Source organism: Peromyscus maniculatus, chromosome 14, assembly GCF_049852395.1.
Source record: "Peromyscus maniculatus bairdii isolate BWxNUB_F1_BW_parent chromosome 14, HU_Pman_BW_mat_3.1, whole genome shotgun sequence".
Taxonomy (NCBI): domain Eukaryota; kingdom Metazoa; phylum Chordata; class Mammalia; order Rodentia; family Cricetidae; genus Peromyscus; species Peromyscus maniculatus.
In genome coordinates, this window is record NC_134865.1 from 54,491,504 (window position 1) to 54,503,558 (window position 12,055).

The 12,055-nt window shown below is 48.7% G+C and overlaps 1 protein-coding gene across 8 annotated transcripts in view; it reads left to right on the forward strand.

The window, feature by feature from the left end:
* Positions 1-622: 622 nt before the first annotated feature.
* The window catches only part of Sipa1l1 (signal induced proliferation associated 1 like 1), a 309,410-nt gene continuing 297,977 nt past the window's right edge, over positions 623-12,055 (forward strand). For 4 of the 8 annotated variants that reach the window (XM_076550988.1, XM_006973074.4, XM_076550983.1 and 1 more), the window contains exons 1-2: positions 623-737; positions 1,301-1,361. The gene's annotated coding sequence lies outside the window, so the exon portion shown is untranslated. Of the gene's footprint in view, positions 738-1,300; positions 1,362-1,391; positions 1,702-12,055 lie in introns of those variants that run through there. The other 4 variants (XM_076550984.1, XM_015991911.3, XM_076550987.1 and 1 more) reach the window with 3 other exon arrangements.

Below are 12,055 nucleotides of genomic sequence, written 5' to 3' on the forward strand. Positions count from 1 at the left end.
AAATTGACTGTAGTGCAGAAACGGACGTATTAATTCCAGGGACTAGTCAGGGTTAGGCGAAGTAAAGGTACTGCAGACACACAAGGACCATTACCTTCATTTAAAAAAAAAAAACAGACACAAAATACCTACTAGGCAAAAAGTCTGCAGAGGCGTTGAGAATACCAACATAAGTGAGCCATGTGCCCAAGGAGCTGTCTCGTGGGGGCGTTAGGATGCGGAAAGGAAGGCATCTTGCGGGGGCTGGGGAATGAGAATTTTTACGCAGGAAGGCTGATAAACTGAGTACATCATGGTGGGCACTTGTAGAGAGATGTCCTGGCTTCTAGAGTCGCAGAACCTCTCCGGCCAAAAGCACCCAGCTCCGCGGCGCAGGTCTACCGAAGCCCTCCAGCCTTCCCTTCCCCACTGCTAGGCCCGGGGCAGCGGAGGAGGCAGGTGAAAACAGCACCGGGCGGTGGAGTCGTCATGGCAACCAGAAGTTCCGCGGTCCTCACTACCCTGCTTCCACTTCCCCCCTCACCCCCCCCCCCCCGGCCCGAGTTGGGCTCGAGTCTCGCGAGACTTGCCGGAGCGCAGAACCCAGCCGCGGTGATCTCACCCGAGACTGAAGGAGGGAGGAGAGAGAGGGAGGGAGGGAGGGAAGGGATGGGGCGGGGAGAAGGGCCAGTGCAGCGCCGCCACCGCCGGCAACTTTGTGAGCGAGTTCAGTACGTGCGTGAGCGAGTGAGCGGAAAGTCAGTGCGGCGCCGAGTCCCGGGGTGGGGAGGGTCGAGGGAGGGGGGTTGGGTGGGCCTCGGAGGCCGCCCGCAGCGCGCCCACCGCCGCCGTCCCGGGCTCCCTTCCCGCGTCGTCCCTGCGCGGGTCCTCCAGCCCCCCGTGGGCAGTTACCTGTCCCCTCCCCCGCGGCCACTCAACTCCCCCCCACCCCCCCACCCCCCCACCGCGCCCTGCGCGGAGCTCCGCAGCCGGGACGCTCCCTGGGCGCCCGCGCGCTCGTCGTTCCCGGGAGCTGGGGGGCGGGATGGGGGGCTCGAGGGCGCGAGCTGGGGCCCGGGCGCCTGCACAATAGTGGATGCCCGGGGACTGGTCCCTGTGGGCCAACCCACCCCCCACCCCCCACGGCGCCCAAAGCCCGGCCACTGCGGGCCGTCCGTCCTCGGAGCCCGGCTGGGGAGCCGCGCTGATCCCGCCCCCGCGGCCCCTACGCCGGGCGCTCGGAGCCTCGGATCTCCGCAGAGGAGGCGGCGAGCGAGCGAGCGCGCCCCGACCGTCTGCACGCTTTCTCTTTTCTCCCCAGGGAGAGCGCGCGGACGACGCGCCCCGGACGCGCAGCAGCACCGGGAAGCCCAGGCCAAGCGGTAAGTGGCCCCGGGGGCAGGGCTGGGAGTGGGGGGGCGGGGCGGCACTCCTGACAGTCCCCTGTGCCGTCCCTGGCCGGGGATTCTCGGCCCCGGAGCGGGACGCTCACAGCCGCTGAAAGTTTGATTTCCGATTTGGTGGCGTGCTGGGGATCGCGGTCCCGGCGGGGGCGAGTCTGCGCTCCACCGCGCCCGGCGCGCGCGCGCGCGCGCGCGCGTCCTCACCTTGGGATCCGGATCTGCTCCCCTAGAGGCCCTGAGCCCCGTGTCCCCGCTTGGTGGCCGTGCTCACCCTGCGGTTTTGGGCTCCTCGGAGCGACCCTTCCCCATCCATCACCCGGTGAGCGCTTTGCAGGTGTGCTGGAGGGAGCAAGGCCCCAGTTGGCTCATGGTGGGTTAGGGAGACCTTCGGCTGCGGTCTTGAGGGTGTTCATTTGCCTCTTGGGGGATCCTGGAGACTGAGATCCGAGGATGCTCCAACCTGCGTTTCTTGGAGGAAGTAAACCTCCCGAGGGTCGAGAGGCGTAAGGGTGCTGCATAGAGAACTTCTCTTTTTGCCCTGTCCAACTTCGCTCCTGACCTTAAAGGCAACTTGCCAGCATCGTAAATCGCTCCGTGGCATTTCGACGTGGGCAAGCAGTCGCGTTGGGCAGGTTGAAATTTCATCGGGGCTCACCGTGTCCAAAACCAGAGGCACGGGAAATAGCTTTCAAGGGAGGTGTTGTGCTGGATTGTTGGCATTCCTTTTGGAAGGGGAAGCATTTGGGGATGGGTAGCTTTTAGACTGCCTTGGGGCTTTGTAGATTTGATTTTTTCCTGACGTCTAGTTGAGAGGCGGCCTTCACTGAAATTCATACTACCTGGTACACGATTATATTTCTAAACTCGAGCCAGTGATGCGATGCAAATTTCAGAGGGAGGTGTCGGCTTTCATCAGGTTCCAGGTCTATCTGGATGAACTGGGGTTGGCGTTTCCTCTATAAAGCGAGCCTTTCATGTTGAAACTCTGACTCAGAGTCTTAAAGCCATTCTTTTTTATACTGGTACTCAGTGGGAGTTCAGTGTCAACTTTCTCCTGTCTTCTCCAATGGAGGGAGTATCTTCCAGTACAAAGGTTCTCTGGCTGAATGTTTTGGACAACCACAACATAAAGTCTTAACCGAATTGCTCCTGCAACCTCGTTTAGGGACAGGAATGATTTTCTGTATCTTGGTTTAACGACTCTCCCACATCCCCTTTTCCTTTCCCTGAAAGCTGCAATTAAGATGCCTTTACTAGGATGGAAAAAATCCTGATAGGATTATGCAGAGCAGTTAAAAGGTTTAAGTAAAGCAGTTTATGGTCACTGATGTGTCCAACTATGAGGTGACAGCCCAGTTATTAACTAGAATATTATTACTAAAGCATTTTCCCATGAAATACGTTATTGACACTAAGGCATTAACAATAGTGTTTTAAAATGACTTGGGTGATGGTGTGAACATAAACGGTTAGGGCAAAATAAGACGTTTGGAGTGCTGACTTCCTTCTCTGTCACTGAAGGCTTTTTTCTCTTACCTCACTAAAGGACTCCTGAAATTGACTGTCATTAATTAGATTTCTCCAGTCGACCAAGAAAGAGAAAACGGGTTTCGCAAGTGGCCAGAGACAGTCAGTAGGTGTTAGCTGCTCTGCAGTTCCGGGGCCTGTTCTTTGAGTTGGGAATCATGGTCCTGGGGCCCTGAACTTTCAGATTTAGTCAAGCTGTGACTCCATGTCAAGGTTCTGTGGAAGGCTGACTTGAACTCTTGGAAGTAAATCGTCCTCATGTCACTAAAATGACATTCTGAGATTAGTTTTAACTCTTCCTTTGACTCACATTTTCAGTGGTATTTCCTGGCTTTTATATTTATTTCATGTTTGCTTTGAATTACGTGTGTAGTGGTGGTGTAGTCTTCTTGCTTGATTTTTTTTTTTTTTTTGGAGCAACTTTTTAAAGAGCTTCCTAATAACTGACAACATTCTGTAGATTGAAGATGGCTTGAGATTAGCAGTTGTATAAGCTCTGGGATCTTGGTTGAGTTAAGGAGTACATATGTTGTATTTTCAGTTGCAGTTTATATTTTTAAATCAATGATTTTTTTAAATGACCTCTTGGAGCCCAGACAGTAGCAGTATGAGTGGCAGCAAACTCTGAGATCAAATTCTTGGCTAACTTAGTGGAAGGTTTATGTGGTGAATGATAAGGCTTTGGTGCCTCTTGCCTATCTGTATTTTTATTATCAAAGGTCCAGCCATCGCACACATGGTATGGCTATCACGAAGGTTTTCAGGTTACTTCTTAGATTTGAGCATTTTGGTTCACTGGCCAGATTGGATTTTTGCCAAGGAAGACAAATAGCAACTCCCCCCACCCCCTAAGCGCTTGAACTCGGATGGAGCAAGCTCCTTTGTTTTGTTCCTCATAACAGAAGCTGAATCTCAAAATATGAAAAATAAATTGTCCTCTAATTTCCCTTCATTTGTAACCTTTTGAGCCTTGCCAGGCAAGTGGTGTTTACTGAGTGCCGCCATCCATCCGTGAAGTGTTTCTCTTGGTTTCTGTGACTCCAGTGGTGGGCATGATCATTCTTGGCCTCAGGGAACTGTTGGTCTCCAGGCTCATGGATCCTCCCATAGCTTAGGGTATGAAGATACCCCCTGGAGTCCGAGGTCTTACACATGGGGCAGTTCTGATTTTTCAACTTATTTAAAAGGTTTGAAATACTTGTCTTCAGAAGGTGTGGCTTTCAAATACCTGCTCTGCCACTTGGCTGGGGTGGTCTTTAAAAATAGCTGAACCCCTGGTTCCGAGCTCTCTGTCTTGTGCTGCAGCTTGAGCTCACATTTGGGTGGCAGCTTTGCTACAGTACTCTACCAGAATGTGTGTATAAAAATACTTTGTAACTAAAGTCTCATTTGCAATTGCATTTTCCTACCCTGTGATGAGCAGATTCATGGGTGGCTGGAGGGAGTTGGAGCATAATTCCTTTGGTCTAGTCTTCCCACTTTGCAAGTGAGGAGCTCCAAGCCCAGGGAGTGGACATGATTTGTAGGTTATAAAACTGGATACAGCCAGATTCAGGGCAAGTGGCCTTCCTGCTTTAAACATGCTCCTCTGTTTCACTTTTGTTCTTTTTCTACTGTGCTGAAGTTTGTTTCCTCTTCTTCCTCATACTTAAGTATTCCATGATTATTAAATACTAAGTAAGGGAGAAGCAAAACTGAAGGAAATAATAGCTACATTTAGTTTGGAAAGCTCTGAAGGTGGCATCGATGTCCTGTTTGGTACCTGAGCTTTGGAGTTGCTCAGATAGCTTAGTTATGGAAAAAGGAATCCTTAGTTAAAGTTTCTGCTTAGTTATGGAAAAAGGAATCCTTAGTTAAAGTTTCTGCTCGGTGGAACATGGAGGCTTTATTATTATTATTTTCTAAAGACACCTTTATCATCTGGTGTCCTGGTGCTCTTTAGAAGAGTCAAACTTTCTTGTTGTCCATCTTTTCTTAAGTTTATTTGCAAAAGAAAGGAGTTGTCCTTGCCTTGTTTCTGGAACAATGGCAACTTGTGGTTTGTCCATTAGCTCTGGGGAAGGGTTGCATGGGGTGTGTGTTGGGGTGAGGGGCAGTCGGGTGGAGGATTGCAGATGCAGCAGGTGCTGGTTGTTGGAGCCCTCTCTGGGCAACCCAGCCGGCTTGTGTAGGACATCCTACCCCCTGCTGTGATCTGAGTCTGGAGAGAAGAAACATCCCTGCTGGCTGAAGATGGACATTTAGGAGAGGGGCCGCCCCGTTCTGGGGTGGAGGGGGAAAGCGCAACTTCATTGCAGGATTCACAAAGAGGTTGTGTGCTGTATCTCTGAAGATTGACGGCCCAACCCAGGCAAATCACTTCTGCTTTTTGCACGTTGGGAATGGGCCTCATGGTCTTTTTGCTTTCAGTTGTATGCCTGGATAATTAAAAACAAAACATCCTTGTATGGCACTTTGCTTTTCAGATGTACATTTAAGTTGATTATTCCTGATAGCTCATTTTTTTGGGATGCACTTTTGATGAGATCTGGTATGTGAGCCATGGGAAGGTGGGAACAATTCCCCTGGCTCCAGCTCTCTTGAACACAGGCCATTTGAGCAAGGCACAGAACGACAGAGTTTAGTCTGCTTTGCAACTGGGAAGGTGAGGAAAAACATCTGAGTGTGTCTTTGGAGGGAGAGAAAACTTGGCCTTTTCATTGTGTCATTATCCATCTTCTCCATTTCCTCTGTCCAGATGGGATAATATGACCCCAGAGGCAAAGAGATTTTCTTTTGGGACAGGGTCTCACTTTGTCACCCTGGCTAGCCTGGAACCACCATGTAGATCAGGTTGCCCTTGGCCTCACAGAGATCTGCCTGCCTCTGCTTCCTGAGTATGGGAATGAATGTGTTTTCTTAAAGATTTAGAGAGGTGATTCCAAAATGGCACAGAGGGGCATGAGGGTCTTGGTGGTGCTCTGTAAGGAAGGCAGAGCTGTTGCTTCTGGAGGTCTGAGATGAGAACTTCCAGCTGATGGCTCCTAATTGGTTACTTATGCTACAGTTCTCTCTCTAATTAGATCTGTAGGATGCCTATCTTTAAGTTGTGGGAAACAGGCACTTACATAATGTTAGATGGGAGACTAAGCTTTCTGAGGAATACTGGCTTGGAGATGGAGAGTTGCTGGTTTTGCAGAGGGGTTGCTCAGAGACTGCTGTGGCTGTAAGGACATCCAGCCACAGTTTCCTGGGCCTCCTTTGTTTCTTGAGCTGAGCCCTTTACCAGAGTGTGAACAGGTGTGCCCATTGATTGTTTTTGTGGTTCATTCAGAGCCTTGCTTCCTTTGATAATGAGTTCTGATCTCAGAAGTGGCTATTGAGAAATTCAAAAGCAGAGGGAGGACTGTGTGCCAGTTGCTCATGGTCCTGGAGTCTGGGACTCTACTGTCATTGGGGATCCCTCCCTCCCTTCTTCCCTTCCTCCCTCTCTCCCATCCTTCCTCCTCCACCTCCCACCTCCACCTTATCCAGTAAAGGAGATTGAACTCAGGCAGGTGCTCTACCACTGATGGACACCCACAGCCCTGATTAGTGTCCTTTACCTTAGCTTCCTATATTACCTTTCTGTGATTAATGCTTTCATATAATAAATGGTAGATTTCACTTGAGTGTATTCTAAGCCCCTTGCATTTCCTTCCATGCACCCAGAGAAGCAGTACTGAACTGTCTTCAGGGAAGAGTCCTGTTTATTAGGAGGTTTCTGTAAGAGGATGCTCAAGATACCTGGGTGTACCTTCAAGGACTAAACGGAACGTCAGCGTTTCCTCATAGACTCACAAGCAGAGTTGTGGGCTCTGTGGTGTGGAGGACTTGCTTAGCATTTGTGAGGCTGTGGGGTCAGTCCCCAGCAGGTCTACTTCCCCTCCCTGCAAAGCAGCCCAGTTCTGACTCCTGAACCATATGCTACCATACTGCTTGTCACCCAGAGACTCTGAGAAAAACACCTGTCTGTCCTGAAATGAGGGTCAGTGTGGAGCTGATCAAGCTTTCCCTCTTTCCAGGCTCCACTGGAGACTTGGGCAGATTTCACTAGTTTGTCTTCTGAGTAGCTGATGGTGTGTGTGTGTGTGTGTGTGTTGGTGGCAGCAGTGATGGGGGTGTGACCCCAAGCTCAGTTGTGTGAGGGAACTGTGCCCAAGCTTGAGTTTGGTTCCTAACCCAGTCTCCAGTTAGAGAAATTCCTATGTGACTTCAGTTTCATTCTTATCTTTAAACGTAGGACCTCAGTGCTGACTTGTAGCAGTATAAGAAGGGTGATGATTTGTATAAGGAAAATCATGTTTAAGTGGCTAAGAGTCACTAAGAGTGCTTGTGGGGGAGGAGGGGTGTGTGTGTGTGTGTGTGTGTGTGTGTGTGTGTGTGTTAACAGTTCATGGGTGGGGTCTAACTTACTTTGGTGGGATTGTTCTGGAGGGTGTTTTCAAAATAATGTAGCCCGAAGCAGCTTGGGTATATGTTGGGAGGTAATAAGGGATGCTATGGCTGGTGCATCACAGCAAGGTCCAGGGTGAGCAGGGTAATCGGGCGGGTGGGTGTTGGAAGACGCTGGGCGGGTGGGTGTTGGAAGACGCTTGGCAGGTGATTATGTCTTGCTGTTTTCCAGAGTGGCTTTATATGCTTTTTGGATCTGTGTTTGACAACCAGGTGAATCATTGTAGCAGTGTAGCCCCTGGGGTCTTTGAAGTTTCATTTTGGATAGCTGAAAAGGAGAGTTCCATCCCCCACTGGCCACTCTTCAGTAGAGTTCTGTTTACTGGAAAAGGTAGCTTGGAAGAGATCTAGAACCCGCCGCCCACAGGTAAGGGGCGGGCAATTTTGCAGTGTGGCTGGGACTTGTCCATTCAGTTTGGTAATTGTTTGGTCCACTAAAACGATGTGGTAAAAACACGCGTGTATAGTTCAGTGTGGTAAACTCACTCCCGCTTTTGTGAACTAGAGCTCGGGAATTGACACTGTACATCAGGCAGCCCCCCACTCCCTCCTATCCTAGCCCCCTAAGTGGCTGCCTTATTTCACTAGGCACCGTGTCCTCAAGGGTGACAGCCTGTAGTATGTCAGAACTGTCTTCCTTTCGGCTGGCTGTGTTCAACTCTTGGCTGTCCTGAGTTTTTAGTTTTTCAAGACAGGGTTTCTCTGTGTCGATTTGTTTGTCCTAGAACTCCCTCTGTAGGGCAGGCCGGCCTCTAACTCAAAGATCCACTTGTGGGATTAAAGGCCTGTGTCACCACCGCCTGGCTATTTTTTTTTTATTTTTATTTTTTTTATTTTTTAAAGATACCTTGTCCTGATGCTCTTTAGAAAAGTCAGTTTCTTGTTGTCTGTCTTTTCCTTCCCTTAAGTTCATTTAGGGAAGGAAGTAAAGTGATTTAAATGACAGAATTTGAAAGCAGTATATGGTAAGAGCTGTTTCCAGCATCTCCTGACTGGCAGAGAACATGCAGAGTCCGATGTCTTGAGGAAGCTTCAGAAAGGACCTTGAATTGATCTTGATGGTTGGATGTTAACTCAGTGGGTGTTCTGTGTAGAGGCCAGAGGTCAGCCTTGGGGGTGGTTCTTCGGGTACCATGCATTTTTTGTTTTTATCTTTTTATTTTTTGAGACAGGTCTCTCACTAGGCTGGAGATCTGGAGTCGGTGAGGCTGGCTGGTTAGCAAGCCCTAGGGAATCTGCCTGTACATACCACCTCCCTACCACACTTGGCTCTTCTGTGGGTTCTGGGGATGGACCTCAAGCCTTTGAACTTTACTGACTGAGTGGTCTCCTTAGCCCCTCACTGGGTATTCATTCCCAACTCTACTTGTTAACTCTTTTCATAGCCTCATGGGAAGGGTCTTCAATGACGTCTCTAGAAGTTATCTGCGTTTTCTTAACATTTATATTTTGTATGTATGCCTGCATGTATGTACGTGCACCACGTGCATGTCTGGTGCCCACTGAGGCCAGAGGAGGGTGTTGGATCCCTTGGGGCTGGAGTTACAGTCCAACTGTGAGCTCCTCTGTGAGTATCAGTAACCTAACCCCCAGGTCCTCTGGAGAGCAGGTAGTGAGTGCTCTTAACCACTGGGTCATCTCTCCAGCCCTTGCCTATGTATTCATTTAGTGAAGGCTACCTGTTTTACTTCTGACACAAAACAGTTGAAGCTGTTTATTATGGAAATAGTCCTTATTAAATGTTCTTTATGTGGAGAAAAAAAGAGACAGTGTTGTTTCCTGGTTTCCAAGGAGATAGGCTTTGGCAAAATTTATTTTATCAAGTGCTTTTCTAATTAAGAAAACTAAAGGAAACTGCCTGTAATGTATCTTGGCTACAGTTTCCCCGAAGACCCAGGGGGTTCCAAGTCTTTGTTTCTCCCACTTCCACATCCAGTCCATTCCTGGAGAACCTAGACACCTCCCTGGTTCTGGGTAGCCCTGGGTTTCGCCGTCAGCTGTCGGGATGGGTCATAACCTTCTAGATCTTACTCTTTTGTTTGTTCATTGTTGTATACCTACACCCCAAGCACTCTCTGCTTTAGGGGTTTGGTGGGCTGAATTGAGTTTTCTTTAGAACCTACTGTTAACCTTGTATGAGTTAATTGTTGTAATCAATGAGATTTAAGGTAGATTTGAGTAGTTGATACTAGAAACATTTTTGAAAGCTCTTTAAGAAAGATTTAGTTTTTTTTTTTTTAACTTTTAAGACATTTTAGCAAGAAAATTCTGTAATGGTTAGTTCTTTAAGTAATAGTTTCATTCTGATCCAAAACTAATCACTATCTTTTTTTGTGTTGGTTTTGTTTTTGTTTTTTGAGACAGGGTTTCTCTGTGTAGCTTTGCTCCTTTCCTGGAACTCACTTTGTAGACCAGGCAGGCCTCGAACTCACAGCGATCCACCTGCCTCTGCCTCCTGAGTGCTGGGATTAAAGGCGTGTGCCACCACCGCCGCCTGCCACTAATCACTATTTAGTCTTGGCTCTGGACAGTTTCCTTCCAGGTCATTTTGGTGACGACACTTCTGGGTCCTCCAGCCTTCTTTCGTGTTACTAGTATCACCCAAGAGACTCACTCGTACCCTGTGATTGGGAGGTCACAGGGTCTGCTGTGAGAAGCCTGCCTCGGGGGTGCTCTGCTCTGAGTCTGAGAGCACCACATGCTTGTGCACGGTGCTCTTGAAACATGCTCACCAGATGCAGACGTGCTGGAGGACTCAGTGCCAGTGCTTTGCCAGTCAACTTGGCATTTGCCCGTGCTGCCGGATAGCCCATGTTTAGGCTACCCTGTACAGTGGTTCTCTACCTGTGGGTTGTGACCCCTTTGGTGACCCTCTGTTTTCAAAAATATTTATGTTATCATTCATAACAGTAGCAACATTACAGTTATGAAGTAGCAGCAAACACAATTTCATGGTTGAGGGGGGTCACCACAACATGAGGCGCTGTATTAAAGAGTTGCAGCGTTAGGAAAGTTGAGAACCACTGGCCTAGTGGGAAAACTGGTGTCTTTGTAAAGTTAGCATTTCCATTTTAATTTGTTGTTGGGAATCCAACGTAGTATTGATTCTCCATTAAAAGATTCAGTTATGCTAAGTGAAGTGTAAGGATTTCCTCCCATGAGGGAGGGATGCTGTTGGCTGCTGTAAATCTGGTCTCCTTGTTGCCAAAGAACACCGAAGGTCCGTCCCAGCCTTGGTTCTGCTGCATGCTACGTGGAGTTCTGCTGTTCTTTCATTTACTTGTGGGCTGCTCTCTTCGAGTGCCTTACAGGAAGATACCCTTTGGTCAGAGGGGCCTACCAGCAGGCAGCTCTGGGGAGGTGACACCCTGGGGAGGGGGTTCTGCACAAAGTGTGTTTTTATTTATTTTTTAATTTACTTTTTTTTTGTGTGAGTGTTTTGTAAACCCTTATGTCTGTGTACCACATGGGTACAGTGCCTGTGGAGAACAGAAGAGGGTGTCAGATTCCCTTGGGATTGGAGTTACAGATGGTGTGAGCTGCCATGTGGACGCTGGGAATTGAACCTGGGCCCTCCGCAAGAGCAGCCAGTGCCCTTAATGGCTGAGCCATCTCTCCAGCCCCTAAAACTGTGTTCAAGGACAGCTTCTCTGGACAGGGGTTCATAGAGCCAGGAGGGGGTGGGTGGAAACGAGGAATGGGGTAGCAGAAGTGGGGGTGAGGAGAAGGGCTGGGCCCCGGGTGTGGCCCTGGGGCTGACCTGGTTTACTGGGGAGATGGTGCGCCCTGCAAGTGTGCAGTCAGGGATGACACTGCTTTTGCCAGAGCAGCTGGAGTCATAGAGGTGCCGTGGACCAAAGTGGCGGCGACTAGAGGAGCAGGTTTGGGTGGGGAGTTCAAGTTCAGAGTTGATTTGTACATGTTGAGTATGAGATGCTTGTTGACATCAAGTAGGCAGTGGACTGGTGCGTCAGTGCTCATGAACTTGGGTTTCCTCATCTGTGAAATGGGGAAGTATCTGCCTTTCTCAGAATTCTGGAGATTAAATGAAGGCAGAAAAGGCTGTGATAGTCCTGTTGGTGGAAAGAAGACTGACTGCCATCTTAAAGACTTTGGGATGTCTGGAACCACTTAGCTCATGGGCCAGCATGTTCTGTGGCTGGCTGGTGAGAGGTTCTCTGGGATTCATCCTTGAGGCCTGGACAGCTTCCTGGGAAACTTGGTATTTTGGCTCTCTAGGCAATCCAAGAGCTTCCTTCTGCATAAAGCCAGGGAGCTACTTGGGTAGTGTGTGCAGAGCTGCCTCTTAAGAAACAAAGCTTTGACTAGAGCAATTTCATTTAAATGGAAAGATACTATATTGGGAAAATGTATCATCTCCTAGATAATTTATTATTTTAGGCCTTCGTAAGCTAAGTAAATGCCTCATTATATTTCTAGTTAGTGTTTTTTTTCAGATGACATTTAAAATGTATTTGAACCTATTGGTTTAAAATTTAAGATCAAATAAAGATGTTGAAAATACCAGTCCTATATTTTGATAAATAGCATTTTAAATTTATTAGATGTGTTTCTTTAGAGGTAGCCGTAAAGAAGAAATGTGTTTCTTTACATCGATACTTCCCTTGGGACGGGAGAGGTGGCTCAGAAGTTCTTACAGCGTTTGCAGAGGA